Source organism: Patagioenas fasciata, chromosome 34 (genome assembly GCF_037038585.1).
Source record: "Patagioenas fasciata isolate bPatFas1 chromosome 34, bPatFas1.hap1, whole genome shotgun sequence".
Classification (NCBI taxonomy): Eukaryota; Metazoa; Chordata; class Aves; order Columbiformes; family Columbidae; genus Patagioenas; species Patagioenas fasciata.
The window spans coordinates 2,184,244-2,202,542 of NC_092553.1; the positions used below are offsets into that span (position 1 = coordinate 2,184,244).

Sequence of the window (18,299 nt, forward strand, 5' to 3'; positions counted from 1 at the left end):
CCTCCTTGTCACTTGGGCCCATTGTGACACCATGGGGACCCCCCCTTTATCCCCAGTCCCCATTGTGACATCCTGCGGACCCCCCTCTGTCCCCAGGGCCCATTTTGACATTCAGGGGACCCACCATTGTCCTCAGGGCCCATTGTGAGGTCCCAGGACCCCCCATTGTCCCCAGGGCCCATTGTGACATCCTCGGCACCCCCTTGTCCCCAGGGTCCATTGTGACACTATGGGGACCCCCCCTTGTGCCCAGGGCCCATTGTGACACCGTGGGTACCACCCTTGTCCCCAGGACTCATTGTGACATCCCAGGACCCCCCATTGTCCCCAGGGCCCATTGTGACATTCAGGGGACCCCCCTTGTCCCCAGGGCCCATTCTGACACCGTGGGGACCCCCTTTGTCCCCAGGGCCCATTGTGACATCCTGGGGACCCCCTTTGTCCCAAGATGTCATTGTGACATCCTGGGGTCCCCCCTTGTCCTCAGGGTCCATTGTGACAGCCCAGGACCTTACATTGTCCCCAGGGCCCATTGTGATATCTGGGGGACCCCCTTGTTCCCAAGGCCCATTGTGACATCCTGGGGACCCCACCTCGTCCCCAGGGCCCATTGTGACATCCCAGGACCCCCCATTCTCCCCAGGGCCCATTGTGACATCCTCGGCACGCCCTTGTCCCCAGGGCCCATTGTGACATCCTGGGGACCCCCCCTTGTCCCCAGGGCCCATTGTGACGTCCCAGGACCCCCCATTGTCCCCAGGGCCCATTGTGACATCCTGGGGATCCCTCCTTGTCCCCAGGGCCCATTGTGATGTCCCAGGACCCCCCATTGTCTCCAGGGCCCATCGTGACATCCTCTGCACCCCCTTGTCCCCAGGGCCCATTGTGACATCCTGGGGACCCCCCCTTGTCCCCAGGGCCCATTGTGACGTCCCAGGACCCCCCATTGTCCCCAGGGCCCATTGTGACATTCAGGGGACCCCTCTTTGTCCCCAGGGCCCATTGTGACATCCTGGGGACCCCCCCTTGTCCCCAGGGCCCATTGTGACGTCCCAGGACCCCCTATTGTCCCCACGACCTATTGTGACATTCAGGGGACCCCCTTTGTCACTGGGGCCCATTGTGACACCATGGAGACCCCCGCTTGTCCTCAGGGTCCATTGTGACATCCTGGGCACCCCCCATTTTCCCCAGGACCCATTGTGACATCCTGGCCATCCCCTTCCTCCCAGGGCCCGTTGTGGCACCATGGGGACACCCCCTTTGTCCCCAGGGCTCATTGTGGCATCCCAGGACCCCCCTTTGTCCCCAGGCCCCATTGTAGCACCATGGGGACCCCCTTTGACCCCAGGGCCCATTGTGGCACTATGGCAACCCCTTTTGTCCCCAGGGCCCATTGTGACATTCTTGGACCCCACTTTGTCCCCAGGGCCTATTGTGACACCATGGGGACCCCTCCTTGTCACTGGGGACCCATTGTGACACCATGGGGACCCCCCCTTGTCCTCATGACTCATTCTGACATCCTGGATTTCCCCCATTGTCCCCAGGGCCCATTGTGACATCCACTGCACCCCCCTGTCCCCAGGGCCCATTGTGACATTCAGGGGACCCCTCTTTGTCCCCAGGGCCCATTGTGACATCCTGGGGACCCCCCCTTGTCCCCAGGGCCCATTGTGACGTCCCAGGACCCCCCATTGTCCCCAGGACCCATTGTGACATTCAGGGGACCCCCTTTGTCACTGGGGCCCATTGTGAAATCCCAGGACCCCACATTGTCCCCAGGGCCCATTGTGACATCCTGGGGACCCCCCCTTTGTCCCCAGTGCCCATTGTGACATCCTGCGGACCCCCTTTTGTCCCCAGGGCCCATTTTGACATTCAGGGGACCCACCATTGTCCTCAGGGCCCATTGTGCGGTCCCAGGACCCCCCATTGTCCCCAGGGCCCATTGTGACATCCTCGGCACCCCCTTGTCCCCAGGGTCCATTGTGACACTATGGGGACCCCCCCTTGTGCCCAGGGCCCATTGTGACACTGTGGGTACCACCCTTGTCTGCAGGGCTCATTGTGACATCCCAGGACCCCCCATTGTCCCCAGGGCCCATTGTGACATTCAGGGGACCCCCCTTGTCCCCAGGGCCCATTCTGATACCGTGGGGACCCCCTTTGTCCCCAGGGCCCATTGTGACATCCTGGGGACCCTCCTTGTCCCCAGAGCCCATTGTGACATCCAGGGGACCCCCTTTGTCCCCAGGGCCCATTGTGGCACCATAGGGACCCCCTTTGTCACTGGGGCCCATTGTGAGATTCCAGGACCCCCGCTTTGTCCCCAGGGCCCATTGTGACATCCTGGGGACCCCCTTTGTCCCAAGACTTCATTGTGACATCCTGGGGACCCCCCTTGTCCTCAGGTTCCATTGTGACAGCCCAGGACCTTACATTGTCCCCAGGGCCCATTGTGATATCTGGGGGACCCCCTTGTTCCCAAGGCCCATTGTGACACCCTGGGGACTCCCATTGTCCCCAGGGCCCATTGTGACATCCCAGGACCCCCCATTGTCCCCAGGGCCCATTGTGACATCCTCTGCACCCCCTTGTCCCCAGGGCCCATTGTGACATTCAGGGGACCCCTCTTTGTCCCCAGGGCCCATTGTGACATCCTGGGGACCCCCCCTTGTCCCCAGGGCCCATTGTGACGTCCCAGGACCCCCCATTGTCCCCAGGACCCATTGTGACACTATGGGGACCCCCCGTTGTGCCCAGGGCCCATTGTGACACCGTGGGTACCACCCTTGTCCGCAGGGCTCATTGAGACATCCCAGGACCCCCCATTGTCCCCAGGGCCCATTGTGACATTCAGGGGACCCCCCTTTGTCCCCAGGGCCCATTCTGATACCGTGGGGACCCCCTTTGTCCCCAGGGCCCATTGTGACATGCTGGGGACGCTCTTTGTCCCCAGGGCCCATTGTGACATCCTGGGGACCCCCCCTTGTCCCCAGGGCCCATTGTGACGTCCCAGGACCCCCCATTGTCCCCAGGGCCCATTGTGATATGCTGGGGAGCCCTCTTTGTCCCCAGGGCCCATTGTGAAATTCAGGGGACCCCAACTTGTCCCCAGTGCCCATTGTGACATCCTGGGGACCCCATTGTCACCAGAGCCCATTGTGATATCCTGGCGACCGCCCTTTGTCCCCAGGGCCCATTGTGACATCCCGGGACCCCCTTTGTCCCTGTCGAGGGTTAGGATTGCGGGGTGACAATCAAACCCTGGCAGATGTGTTGTCAACCTCCTCTCCCCCCCCCAGTTCCCCCTTTTGCCCCTCCCTCTCCCCCCTTCGCACTCAGCACAGGCGATCGGGAGGGGAAGAAGCACAGAGGGGAGAGAGCTGGAAAAGTTCAAGATGTTTTACTGATGCTACTGATGAGAACAGAGAAAATAATACAAATATACAAAACCAATCTTGTAAGTCTGAGCAACTGCAGAGCCAGCACCCAAAGTCCTGGATCAGACTCTGCAGCCAACCGGAGCTGGATTCAGTCTCTCACTGGCCTCCGTTCGCAGGGACGACCAGCAAGGTCCTCTCCTGATGTCGGCCATGAGGGAAAAAGGGAGAAAGGGAAAAGGGGCGAGATCCTCGTGATCTCCCACTTTTATATGAAGTATTCACGTGAATGGAATGTTATTCACCGTTGGTCAGTCTCTCGATCACCAGTTTCTCGTTGCCCCTCTCGCGAGATGTCCATCTGTGCTTGTCAATAAGTTTCCATTCCCTTGCTGGGTTTAACCAAAACATGTGTCTGGTTCTCCAGGAAAATGCAGCTGACATGAAGGCTTGAGCTGACAGGCAAATTCACTAAAAGAGAAACTTGTTTTTAACAAAACCAGGACATTCCACCCCTTATCATATGACATTCACTGAATACTTAAACCTTATCAATACAATCTATCAATACAATCTAATTAATCACTACTACTATATATGTATATATATATACATATGTACATATATACACAGGAGTAATTAATCAGTGGACCATCCTTTGAAAAGTTCATTAAGTTCATTTTGTCACCACAGTCTCCCAGGGCAGGGAAAATGGTCCAAGTGCATCTCATGACCCCTGTTGGTGGGTTAAGGACACCAACTTCCAAGAAGGTGTCGGGCGCCACTCGAAGAAGCCAGCGCTGGTTTCATCACCATTGTCTTGATCTGAAAGACACTTATTAAACATTGTTAGTGCGGCAATTCACATCGTACAGTTCAGCATTGCATATTTTCACCTAAAATCAAATCCCCTTGAGGTGCACACCGAACTTCTCCATCCTTAAGCATCACCCACCAGGTGCTGCCAGGTCCCTGGGCAAAAACAATCCCACGAATAGGTTTGCCTGTGCCTGAGGCAGGAGGAACCCAGACTGCCTTTCCTAACATATTTTCCATGTGTACTACAGGGACTTTATCTCCTTCCACAGTCCATAGAATTTCTGATTGGGCAGGCCCGGCTCGATTGGTTGATCCCCTGGTGTTGACCAACCAAGTGGCTTTTGCTAAATGTGAATCCCAGTTTTTAAAGGCTCCACCACCCAGTGCCTTTAGTGTAGTTTTTAACAAACCATTGTACCTTTCAATTTTCCCAGAGGCTGGTGCATGATATGGAATATGATATACCCACTCAATACCATGTTCTTTGGCCCAATTGTCTATAATACTGGTTTTGAAATGAGTACCATTGTCTGATTCAATTCTTTCTGGCGTACCCGGCCACCAAAGGACTTGCTTCTCAAGGCCCAAGATGGTATTTCGGGCTGTAGCATGAGGTACGGCAGATGTTTCCAACCATCCAGTGGTTGCTTCCACCACTGTAAGTACATAACGCTTACCTTGACGTGTTTGTGGAAGTGTAATATAATCAATCTGCCAAGCTTCTCCATACTTATACTTTAACCATCGCCCCCCATACCATACAGGTTTTAACCGTTTTGCTTGTTTGATTTCGGCGCAAGTTTCACATTCATGAATAACCTGTGAAACAGTGTCCATAGTTAAATCCACCCCTCGATCACGAGCCCATTTTCATGTTGCATCTCTACCTTGATGCCCTGAAGCACCATGGGCCCACCGAGCTAGGAAAAGTTCACCTTTATGTTGCCAGTCCAAGTCCACCTCAGCTACTTTAATCTTAGCAGCTTGATCTGCTTGTTGGTTGTTTCGATGTTCCTCGGTGGCTTGACTTTTAGGCACATGAGCATCTACATGACCAACTTCCCCAGGCAGGCTCTCCAGCCGAGCAGCAATGTCTTCCCACAGCGTGGTTCCCAATGGTTTCACCTCTGCGCTGCCAGTTGCTTTTCTTCCATTGCCGTAGCCACCCCCACAAGGCATTTGCTCCCATCCATGAGTCAGTATAGAGACAAAGCATTGGCCACTTCTCTCGTTCGGCAATGTCCAAAGCCAGCTGGATGGCTTTCACTGCTGCAAACTGACTGGATTCACCTTGTCCTTCAGTGGCTTCTGTAACTTGTCGTGTGGGACTCCACACAGCAGCTTTCACCGTCGATGTTTTCCTACAGACGACAGGATCCACCTGTGAACAGTGCACACTGCTTATCAGTCTCTGAAAGCGGATTATATGGTGGTGCTTCTTCAGCACGTTTTACTTCCTCCTCATCTGCAGACATCCCAAAGTCTTTGCTTTCTGGCCAGTCTGTAATCACTTCCAAGATCCCTGGACGGTTGGGACTTCCAATCCGAGCTCATTGCGTGATCAGTGCAATCCATTTACTCCATGTAACTTCGGTGCCATGATGTGGAGAGGGAACCGTCCCTTTGCACACCCAGCTCAGCACCGGCAGTCGAGGTGCAGGAGGAGCTGTGCTTCAGTGCCCATCACTTCTGAAGCAGCTCGAACTCCTTCATATGCTGCCAGTATCTCCTTTTCAGTTGCAGTACAGTTGGCCTCATATCCTTTGTATCCTCGACTCCAAAAACCTAAGGGTCGACCTCGGGTTTCTCCTGGTGCTTTGTGCCAGAGGCTCCAGGTAAGTCCATTATCTCCGGCTGCGGTGTAGAGCACATTTTTAACATCTGGTCCAGTTCGGACTGGTCCCAGGGCCACCGCATGAGTTATCTCACGCTTCATTTGTTCAAAGGCTTGGCGTTCAGGGCCCCACTCAAATTGGTTCTTTTTACGAGTCACTCGATAGAGAGGCTCACAATGTGGCTGTAGTCAGGAATGTGCATTCTCCAAAAACCTGCAACGCCCAAGAAAGTCTGTGTCTCCTTTTTATTAGTAGGTGGAGACATTGCTGCAGTTTTGTTGATCACATCCACTGGGATCTGACGACGGCCATCTTGCCATTTTATTCCTAAAAACTGGATCTCCCGTGCATGTCCCTTGACCTTGCTTCGTTTTATGGCAAAACCAGCATCCAAAAGAACAGGAATTATTCTCTCACCTTTTTTGAAGACTTCTTTCGCTGTGTCGCCCCATACGATGATGTCATCAATGTATTGCAAGTGTTCTGGAGCTTCACCTTGCTCCAGCGTGGTCTGGATCAGCCCATGGCAGATGGTAGCACTGTGGTCCCTGGGGTCATTGGTTGGGTCATGGAGTCACTGGTTGGGTGATGGGGTCATTAGTTGAATAATGGGGTCATTGGTTGAATGATGGGGTCATTGGTTGAATGATGGGGTCATTGGTTGGGTCATGGGGTCACTGATTGCGTGATGGGGTCATTGGTTGAACGATGGAGTCATTGGTTGGGTTGTGGAGTCACTGATTGGGTGATGGGGTCACTGGTTGGGTTCAGGATTGGTTGGTTGGATGATGATGATGATGGTTGGATGATGATGGTGGTTGGATGATGATGGTGGTTGGATGATGATGGTGGTGGTTGGATGATGATGGTGGTGGTTGGATGATGATGGTGGTTGGATGATGATGGTGGTGGTTGGATGATGATGATGGTGGTTGGATGATGATGGTGGTTGGATGATGATGGTGGTTGGATGATGATGGTGCTCTATGCCAAGGATGCACGGAGCATCTGGGCCAGTCACAAGAGGATGCTTTTGGATATTGGGGTGCAGGGCTTTGGTGTGAAGGTTCGGGAGACAGACTTTTGGGTGCAGGGATTTGGGCACCAAGAGTTCTGGGTGCAGCATTTGGGTCTGCAGGGTTCAGGTGTTCAGGACCTGGGGGTGCAGGACTTGTGGGCTGGAGGATTTGAGCGTGCAGGGATTTGGGGTGAGGGATTTCAGGGTGCCAGTTATGGGAGGGAAGGATCTGGGGTGCAGGGTTAAGGGGTTTAGGATTTTGGGGTGCACAGTTTAGGGTGCACGTTCTGGGCATGTATGATTTGAGAGTGCAGGGCTTTGGGGTACAGGATTTGGGGTGCAGGGTTTTGGGGTCAGGATCTGGGGGTGCAGGGTGTTGGGGAGAAGGATTTGGGGGTGCAGCATTTTGAAGTGCAGGGTTTGGAGGAGGGAGGTTTTGGGGGTGAAGGATTTGGTGGTTCAGGTTTTGGGGGTGCAGTGTTAAGGGCGTGGAAGATTAGGGGTGCAGGATTTGTGGGGTTCAGGATTTGGGGCTCCAGGGTATGGGAGGGAAGGATCTGGGGCTTCAGGATTTGGGGGTGCACCGTTTGGGGGTGCAGGGTTTAGAAGTCAGGTCTAAGAGTGCAGAGTTTGGGGTGCAGGGATTTGGGGGGAAATTTAAGGTTGCAGAGTGTGGGGTGCACAGGACTGGGGCACAGGATTTGGGGGTGCGGGGTTTCAGGGTTCAGGATTTGGAGGTGTGGAGTTTTGGGGTGCAGGGGATGGGGGTGAAGGATTTGAGGCTGCAGGGTGGTGGGGGAAGGATTTGGGGGTGAGAGATTTGGGGTGCAGGATTTGGGGGTGCAGAGTTTTGGGAGGCAAGGATCTGGGGCTGCAGGATTTGGGGGTTCAGTGTTTAGGGCAGCACAATCTTGGGGTGCAGGGGTTTGCACTGAAGGGTTTGGTAGAGCAGGATTTGGGGGTGCAGGACTTTCGGGTGAGGTTGGGGGTGCAGGGGTCGTGTGTTCAGGGATAGGGGTGCAGGATTTGAGGGTGCAGGGCTCTGGGTGCAGAGTTTGGGAGTTCAGGGTTTGGGGTGCAGGGTTTTTGGCAGGAGGATCTGAGGGTGCAGGATCTGGGGGGCAGGATTTGGGGTTCAGCATTTTCAGTGCAGGTTTGGGGGGACTTGATTTTAGGGTGCTCGCTTTGGGCTGCAGGATCTGGGTGCAGGATTTAGGGTTCGGGGTTCAGGGATGCAGTGAAGTGCGGGATCTGGGGTGCTCGATTTTGGGGTGCAGAGTCTTGCAGGAAGGATGTGGCGGTGCAGGGTTTAGGGTGCAGAATTCGGGGGTGTAGGGTTTTAGGGAGAAAGGCTTGGGGGTGCAGGTCTAGGGGGGTAAAATTTGGGGGCAAAGGGTTTGAAGGAGCAGGATTTGGGGTGCAGGATTTGGGGGTGCAGGGTTTGGGCGTGCAGTGCTAAGGTGGTGGAGGGTGCAGGGTTTGTAGTGAAGGTTTTGGGGTGCAGGATCTGGGGGTGCAGGATTTGGGCATGAATACTTTTGGGGTGCAGGATTTGAGGATGCAAAATGTGATGGTGCAAGGTTTGGGTGTTCAAGATGTAGGCGAGCAGGATCTTGGGTTTTGGGGCACAGGGCTGGGTGAGGCCAGATTTGGGGTGCAGGTCTGGGTGAGGGATCTGGGGGTGCAGGGTTTGGTAGTGCGGGAATTGAGGGTGCAGAGTTTGGGGGGCAGGGCTTGGGGGAGCAGGAGTTTGGGGTTCAGAACCTGTGGGTGCAGAGTTTGGGGTGCAGAACCCGTGGGTACCGGGTTTGGGGAGGCAGAATTGGGGGTGCAGGGTTTTGGGGTTCAGGACATGGGGTTGAGGATTTGGGGGTGCAAGGTTTGGAAGTGCATTGATTAGGGGGAAGGATTTAGGGTGGTGGGATTTGGGGGCACGGGGTTTGGGGGTCAGCATTTGGGGGTGCAAAGCTTAGGGGGCAGCGTTTTGAGTGCAAGTTGGGGGAGGACTTGATTTTAGGGTGCAGGGTTTGGGGTGCGAGTTTGGGGATGGCAGCATTTCGGGTATACAGTTTGGGGGTGCAGGGTTTTGGGGAGCAGTATCTGGGGGTACAGGATTATGGGATGTGCAGGGTTTGGGGGCGCAGGGTTCAGGGTTGCAGGGTTTGGTATCACAGGTTTGAGGGGTTCATGGCTTGGGAGGAAGGATTTGGGGGTGCAGAATTTAGGGGTGCACGTTTTAAGGGTGCAGAGCTTAGGGGGAAGAATCGGAGATGTAGGGGTTTTGGGGACATTATCTGGGGGTCAGGATTTGGGGTGCAGGGTTTTGAGGTGCAGGGTTCAGGTGTTCAGGGTTTGAGGGAAGGATCTGGAGGTGCAGGGTTTTGGAGTGGAGGATTTTGGGGTGCAGGGTTAGTTGGGATTTGGGGTTGCAGGGATTTGGGGTGCAGGGTTTGGTGGTGCATTGGTTTTGGGGGTGGAGGACTGGGGGACACAGGGTTTCAGGGTGCAGGATGTGGGGGTGCAGGATTTGGGAGTGCAGAGTTGGGGGGCAGAATTTTTGGTGCAGGGCTTTGGGGTACAGGACTTGGGGGTGCAGGGGTTTGGGTGGGGAATTTGGGGTGCAGGGTGCTGAGGAAGGATCTGGGGGTGCATTGTTTGGGGGGCTGGATGAGGAGGTGCACGATTTAGGGCTGCAGAGCCTGGGGGACAGGGGTTTGTTGGCAGAATGTGGGGGTGCGGGGTTCTGGGGTGCAGAGTTTGGGAGATCAGGGGTTTGGGGTGCAGGGGTTTGGGGGGAAATTTAACGTTGCGCAGTGTGGGTTGCATTGGTTTTGGGGTGAAGGATTTGGGGGTGCGGGGTTTGGGGGTCAGGATCTGGGGGTGAAAGGCAGTGGGGAAGGATCTGGGGGTGAGATATTTGGGGTGCAGGGTTTGGGATGCCAGGTTTGGGGTGAAGGGTTTGGGGGCAAGGATCTGGGGTGCAGGATTAGGGCAATCAGGGCTGGGGGGGTAAGTTTGTGTGGGGCAGAATTTCGGGGTGCAGGGTCTGGGTGGGCAGGATTTCGGGGCATCCGGGCTTGGGAGTGCAGGATTTTGGAGTACAGGGTTTGGGGGTGCAGGCTTGGGGAGGCAGAATTTGGGGGTGCAGGTTTGGAAGGGTCAGGACCTCGGGGGGCACAGTTTGACAGTACAATGTGGGGTGCAGGATTTGGGAGAGAAGGATCTGGGGGGGCAGGGTTTGGGCTGAAGGGTTTGGTAGGGCAGGGGTTGGGGGGGCAGGATTTGCGGGTTCAGAACCTGAGGGTGCAGGGTATTGGGGAGCAGGATCTAGAAGGGCAGGGTTTGGGGGTGCAGGATTTTGGGGAGCAGAGTTTGGGGGTTCATGACGTGGGGATGGAGGAATTCGGGGCGCAGGGTTTGTGGGTGCAGGGTTCACATGTTTAGGACCTGGGGGTGCAGAATTTAGGTGCGCAGGGGTCTGGGGTGCTGGGTTTTGGGGTGCAGGATCAGGGGGTGCAAGGTTTGGAAGTGCAGGGTTTTGGGGTGCAGGGTTTGGGAAATCAAGGTTTGGGGTTCCAGGATTTGGGGGTGCAGTGTTAGGGGGTGAATGCTTTCGAGGGGCAGGGTTTGGGGGTGTATGATCTGGGGGTGAAGGGTTTCAGGGTGCAGGGTCAGGGGGAAGGATTTGGGGGGCAGGGTTAGGTGGGATGTGGGGCTGCAGGGTTTAAGCGTGCAGGATTTTGGGGTGTAGGGGTTTGTAGTGCAAGGTTCGGTAGGGCAGGATTTGGGGGTGCAGGGCTTTGGGGTGAGGGATTTCAGGGTGCCGGGTTTGGGAGGGAAGGATCTGGGGGTACAGGTTTTGGGGCTTCGGGCTTTTAGGGTGCAACTTGTGGAGCACGGGGTTTCAGGGTGCAAGGTTCCGTGGTGTGGGGTTTGAGGGTGAAGGGTTTGGGGAGACAGAATTGGGGGTGCAGGGTTTGGGATTGCAGGGTGTGGGGGAAGGATCTGGGGGTACAAGGTTTGGGGTAGCAGGGTTTTGGGGAGCAGGGTTTCGGGGTCAGGCTTTAGGGGAGAGGGTTTGGGGGGCAGGGCTGGGAGGGATGATGTGGGGGTGCAGGGTTTAGGGCAGGAGGATCTTGGGGTGAAGGGGTTTGGGCTGAAGGGTTGGGTAGGACAGGATTTGGGGTGCAGGATTTTAGGGTGCAACTTGGGGCAGGATTTGGGGTACAGGAGGTTGGGGGTGCAGGGTTTGGGGTGTAGGATTTGTGGAGCAGGGACTGGGGGTGAAGGTCTTGTGGAGGCAGAATTGGGGGTGCAGATTTTGGGTGTTCAGGACCTGGGGCTTCAGGATTTGGGGGTGCACTGTTTGGGGGTGCAGGGTTTAGAAGTCAGGTCTAAGAGTGCAGCGTTTGGGGTGCAGAGTGTGGGGTGCACAGGACTGGGGCACAGGATTTGGGGGTGCAGGGTTTCAGGGTTCAGGATTTGGAGGTGTGGAGTTTTGGGGTGCAGGGGATGGGGGTGAAGGATCTGAGGGTGTAGGGTGGTGGGGGAAGGATTTGGGGGTGAGAGATTTGGGGTGCAGGATTTGGGGGTGCAGAGTTTTGGGAGGCAAGGATCTGGGGCTGCAGGATTTGGGGGTTCAGTGTTTAGGGCAGCACAATCTTGGGGTGCAGGGGTTTGCAGTGAAAGGTTTGGTAGGCAGGATTTGGGGTGCAGGATTCTGGGGTGCTGGTTTGGGGTACAGGATTTGGTGTTGCAGGGATGGGGTTGAAGGGCTTGGGTTTCCAGGCCTTTGAGGTGCAGGATTTGGAGGTGCAAGGTTTGGGAGGGAATTCTTTGGGGTGCAGGGTTTGGGGGCAGGTTTAGGGGTGTAGGCAACGAGAAGAGAGGAGATGGAGAGAACAGTGGGGAGGTGGAGGAGCAGGAGTGGAGGTGAATACCAGAGAGAGCGAGTGTGTGCGGATCAGCAGTGATCACCCCAAACCTGCCCCGCAGACACGGCACCCAAAATCCTGCACCCCAAAATACTCTTCCCAAACCTGCACCCCAGATCCTGACCCCAAGCCCTGCACCAAAACCCTGCCCCTCAATCCTGCACCCCCAAATCCTCCACCCCGATCCTGTCTTCCCAAACCCTGCACCCCAAATCCTGCACCCCCAAATTCGGCCCTACCAAACTCTGCACCCCTAAACCCTACAACTGAAACCTTGCACCCCCTAATCCTGCCCTCCCTACCTTCCTGAACCCCGAAACCTGCACCCCAAACCCTGCATTCCCAAATCTTTCCGTCCTATACCCTACACCCCTAAACCTGCCCCCAAACCCTGCACCCCAAAGAATTCCCTCCCAAACCTTGCACCTCCAAATCCTGCACCTCAAAGGCCTGGAAACCCAAGCCCTTCAACCCCATCCCTGCAACACCAAATCCTGTACCCCAAACCAGCACCCCAGAATCCTGCACCCCAAATCCTGCCTGCCAAACCTTTCACTGCAAACCCCTGCACCCCAAGATTGTGCTGCCCTAAACACTGAACCCCCAAATCCTGCAGCCCCAGATCCTTGCCTCCCAAAACTCTGCACCCCCAAATCCTGCACCCCAAATCTCTCACCCCCAAATCCTTCCCCCACCACCCTACACCCTCAGATCCTTCACCCCCATCCCCTGCACCCCAAAACTCCACACCTCCAAATCCTGAACCCTGAAACCCTGCACCCCCAAATCCTGTGCCCCAGTCCTGTGCACCCCACACTCTGCACCCCAAACGCTGCACTCTTAGACCTGACTTCTAAACCCTGCACCCCCAAACAGTGCACCCCCAAATCCTGAAGCCCCAGGTCCTGAACACCCAAAATCTGCACCCCCAATTCTGCCTCCACAAGACCTTCACCCCCAGTCCCTGCTCCACAAATCCTACACCCCAAACCCTGCACCCCCAACCTCCTGTACCCCAAATCCTGCCCCCACAAGTTGCACCCTAAAATCCTGCACCCCAAATCCTGTCCTACCCAACCCTTCAGCCCAAACCCCTTCACCCCAAGATCCTCCTGCCCTAAACCCTGCACCCCCACATCATCCCTCCCAGCCCTGCCCCCCAAACCCTGTCCCCTAAAGCCTGACCCCGAAACCCTGCTCCCCAAAACCCTGCTACCCCAAACCTTGTACCCCTAGATCCTTCCCCCACACCCTGCACCCCAAATCCTGCACCCCCAAATTCGGCCCTACCAAACTCTGCACCCCTAAACCCTACAACTGAAACCTTGCACCCCCTAATCCTGCCCTCCCTACCTTCCTGAACCCCGAAACCTGCACCCCAAACCCTGCATTCCCAAATCCTTCCGTCCTATACCCTCCACCCCTAAACCTGCCCCCAAACCCTGCACCCCAAAGAATTCCCTCCCAAACCCTGCACCTCCAAATCCTGCACCTCAAAGGCCTGGAAACCCAAGCCCTTCAACCCCATCCCTGCAACACCAAATCCTGTACCCCAAACCCAGCACCCCAGAATCCTGCACCCCAAATCCTGCCTGCCAAACCTTTCACTGCAAACCCCTGCACCCCAAGATTGTGCTGCCCCAAACACTGAACCCCCAAATCCTGCAGCCCCAGATCCTTGCCTCCCAAAACTCTGCACCCCCAAATCCTGCACCCAAATCTCTCACCCCCACCACCCTGCACTCCCAACCCCTGCACCCCAAAGCTCCACACCTCCAAATCCTGAACCCTGAAACCCCGCACCCCCAAATCCTGAGCCCCAGTCCTGTGCACCCCACACTCTGCAACCTTAAATTTCCCCCCAAGCCCCTGCACCCCAAACGCTGCACTCTGAGACCTGACTTCTAAACCCTGCACCCCCAAACAGTGCACCCCCAAATCCTGAAGCCCCAGATCCTTCCCTCCCATACCCTGCAGCCCCAAATCCTGAACCCCCAGATCCTGAATTCCAGGATCTTGCACCCCCAGACCCTGCACCCCCAAATCAGACACACGAACACCCTGCACCCCCAAATCTTGCACCTCTAAGCCTCCACCCCTTAACACTGCACCCCCAAATCTTTCACCCCAAAACCTCAACCCAGAACCCTGTACCCCAAAACCCTACACCTCCAAATCCTGAACCCTTAAACCCTGCACCCCCAGATCCTCCCCCCAAAGGAATGAACCCCCAAAACCTGCACCCCCAGATCCTGCTGCCCCATACCCAGCACCCCAAACTCTGCACCCAGAAATCCTGCACTCTCATAACCCTGCACCTCAAACAATTCCCTCAACCCTGCACCCCCAAAACCTGTAACCCCAAATGCTGCACCCCCAGGTCCTGTCCCCACACTCTGCACTGCCAGATCCTGCCCCCCTAAACCCTTAAAGCCCAAATATTGCACCCTCAGATCCTTCCTCAACACCCTGCACCCCCAAATTCCCCACCGCAAACCTGCACCCCCAGATCCTGCACCACCAAGTTCTGTGCCCTGAAGCCCTGCACTGAAAATCCTGCCCCCTAACTCTGCACTTCCAAATCCTGCACCCCCAAATCCTGCATCCCTAAACCCTGCACCCCCAAATCCTTCAACCCCCAAAGCCAATGCACTGCCAAACCCTGGACCCCCAGATACTGCACCCCAGAACCCTGCACGTTGAAATCCTGCACCCCCAAACCCTGCAGCCCAGAACCCTGTACCCGATATCCTGCCGCCCCACAACTTGCACCCCCAAACCTGCAACCCCAAATACTGCACCCCAAATCCTGCATCTTGAAACCCTGCTCCCCTAAATCCTTCCTCCCAAGCCATGTTTCCCCAAAACCTGTAATACCAAATCCTGCACCCCCAAATTCAGCCCTACCATACTTTGCACCCCTGTAATTCAGCCCTACCATACTTTGCACCCCTAAACCCTGAAATCTTACACCCCCTGATCCTGCCCTCCCAAATCCTGAGCCCTGCACCCCCAAAGCCTGCATTCCCAAACGCAGCAACCCCAGGCCCTGAACACCCAAACACTGCACCCCCAAATTAGGCAGCCCCAAACCCAGCACCCCAAAATCCTCCATTCACAAACTCTGCATCCCCCAAAGCTGGACCCCCACATGTGCACCCCCAAAATCATGCCCCCCTGAAACGCTGCACTTCAAAACCCTGCACCCCTAAATCCTTCCCCCAAAACCCTGCCCCCCAAACCCTACACCCCAAGGTCCTTCCCCCACCTCCTGGAACCCCAAACCCTGCACCCCAAAGAATTCCCTCCCAAACCTTGCACCTCCAAATCCTGCACCTCAAAGGCCTGGAAACCCAAGCCCTTCAACCCCATCCCTGCAACACCAAATCCTGTACCCCAAACCCAGCACCCCAGAATCCTGCACCCCAAATCCTGCCTACCAAACCTTTCACTGCAAACCCCTGCACCCCGAGGTTGTGCTGCCCTAAACACTGAACCCCCAAATCCTGCAGCCCCAGTCCTATGCACCCCACACTCTGCAACCTTAAATTTCCCCCCAAGCCCCTGCACCCCAAACGCTGCACTCTTAGACCTGACTTCTAAACCCTGCACCCCCAAACAGTGCACCCCCAAATCCTGCACCCCTAATCCTCCACCCTTTTAACACTGCACCCCCAAAACCTGAACCACCAAATCTTGCACCCCCAAAACCTCCCTCCTCCAAACCCTGCACTTCAAAATGCTCCACCCCCGAATCCTTCTCCCCAACACCCTGCACCCCCAGATCCTGACCCCAAATCCTGTACCCCAAAGCCCTGCACTCTCAAATCATACATGCCCAGAACGTGCACCCTAAACTGTGCACCCCAAAATCCTAAACCCCTTAACCCTGCACCCCCAAATCCTCCAGACCCATGTGCCGAACCCAGCACCCCAAAATCTACCCCCCAAAACCTACATCCCCAAATCCTGCACCCCCAGGTCCTGAACAGCCAAAATCTGCACCCCCAATTCTGCCTCCCCAAGACCTGCACCCCCAATTCTGCCTCCACAAGACCTTCACCCCCAGTCCCTGCTCCACTAAATCCTACACCCCAAACCCTGCACCCCCAACCTCCTGTACCCCAAATCCTGCCCCCACAAGTTGCACCCCAAAACCCTGCTACCTCACATCTTGTACCCCCAGATCCTTCCCCCAACACCCTGCAATCCCAAACCCTGCACCCCCAATTCTGGCGCTAAACCCTGCACCCCCAGAACCCTGCACCACTGAACCTTGCACCCTGAAACCCTGCTCCCCCAATCCCCCCCCCCAAAACTCTGCACCCCAAAATCCTATACCCAAAACTCTGCACCCCACAAGTTGCACCCCATATCCCTGCACCCCCAAATCCCTGCACCCCCAAATCCTCCAACCCTCAGGTCCTGCACCCCCAGGTGCTGAACACCTGAACCCCTCACCCCAGACCCCTCACCCCAAAGCCCTGCACCCCCAAATCCTGCCTCTAAACGCTGAACTACAAGGTTCTGTACCCCAACAGCCTGCTCACCCAGATCCTGCACCCCAGAACCCTGCACCCCCATATTCTGATCCCTACAGCCTGCACCCCCAGCTCCTGCACCCCCAAAACCTGTACCCCTAAATCCTGCACCCTTCAACCCTGCAGCCCACAACGCTGCACCCCCAACCTCTGCAGCCCCAGTTCCTTAACGTGTGAAACCTGCACCCCCAAGTCCTGCACCTCAAAACCTTACACCCGGAATCCTGCCCCCCAAACCATGCACCCCAAAATCAAGGCCCCTCAAACTTGCACTCAAAAGTCCGCACCAAGAAACCCTCCCCGCCCAGTTCCTAAAGACATGGAACCTGCACCTCCAAATCCCGCACCCCAAAACCCTGCACCCCAGTACCCCAGACCACCAAATCTTGCAACTCCAAATCCTGCCCCCTTTAGCCCTGCACTTCAAACCCTGCACCCCAAATCCTGCAACCAAACCCTGCACCCCAAATCCTGCAACCAGCCCTTGTACCCCTAAATCCTTGACCTCCGCATCCCGAATCTCCAAACGCAGCAACCCCAAAACCCTACACCCCCAATCCCTGCACCCCCAAATCATTGTCCTTCAAATCCCACACCCAACGCTCGTACACCCCAAGATCTTGCACCCCCACACACTGCACCCCAAATCCTGCACCCCCAAATCCTCCAGCCCCATGTCCCAAACCCCCAAACCCTGCACCCTCAAGTCTTGCACCCCCAAACCATTCTCCCCGAAATCCTGCAACCCCAAACCCCACACCTCCTGCACCCCAAAATTCGACACCTCCAATTCTAAACCCTTAAACCCTGCATCTCGCAAATCCTTCCCCCCAAAACAGTGCCCCCCAAACCCTGCACCCCAGATCCTGCAGCCTCTAACTCTGCACCCCAAACGCTGCACCCTCAGATCCTGCGTCCCCAACCCTGCACCCCAAATCCTTTACCGCAAAATTCCCCAAACCTGCAAACCCAAATTCTGCACCCCCAGTTCCTAAACATGCGAACCCTGCACCCCCAAACCCTCAGCCCAAAGCCCTGCACCCCCAAATCCTGCCGTACACAACCCTTCACCCCAAACCTCTTCAACCCAAGATACTGAAACCCTAAGCCCTGCCCCCCAAACCTACATCCCCAAATCCTGCACCCCCAGGTCCTGAACACCCAAAATCTGCACCCCCAAATCCCTTAACTCCAAAAACTTGAACCCTCAATTCTGCGTCCCCAAGACCCGCACCCCCAAACCCTGCACCACTAAACCCTGCACCCCCAAACCCTGTACCCCAAATCCTGACCCACACAAGTTGCACCCTAAAAACCTGCACCCCAAATCCTGTCCTACCCAACCCTTCACCCCAAACCCCTTCACCCCAAGATCCTGCTGCCCTAAACCCTGCACCCCAAAATCATCCCTCCCAACCCTGCCCCCCAAACCCTGTCCCCCTAAAGCCTGACCCCGAAACCCTGCTCCCCAAAACCCTGCTACCCCCAATCTTGCACCCCCCAACTCTGCACCCCCAGATCCTGCTGCTCCAAACCCTGCACCCCCAAATCCTCCAGCCCCACGTACCGATCTCCCAAACCCTGCACCCCACAACCCTGCACCCCACAACCCCTTCACCCCCAAATCCTGAACCCCAGCCCTACCCAATAAAATTTCCACCCCCAAACCCTGCCCTACCAAGCCCTCCACCCCAAACCCTTGCACCCCAAGATCCTGCTCTCCTAAACCCTGCACCCCCATATCCTCCTTCCCCAAACCCTGCACC

At 56.1% G+C, this 18,299-nt stretch overlaps 1 long non-coding RNA gene across 2 annotated transcripts in view; it reads left to right on the plus strand.

Annotated features, from left to right (window-relative positions):
• LOC139826088 (uncharacterized) overlaps window positions 1-4,708 on the plus strand; it is a 57,486-nt gene extending 52,778 nt beyond the window's left edge. Inside the window, exon 3 of one of the 2 annotated variants that reach the window (XR_011736154.1) lies at window positions 3,349-3,752. This is a non-coding gene — a long non-coding RNA (uncharacterized lncRNA). Of the gene's footprint in view, window positions 1-3,348; window positions 3,753-4,079 lie in introns of those variants that run through there. The other variant, XR_011736155.1, reaches the window with a different exon arrangement.
• Window positions 4,709-18,299: the final 13,591 nt, after the last annotated feature.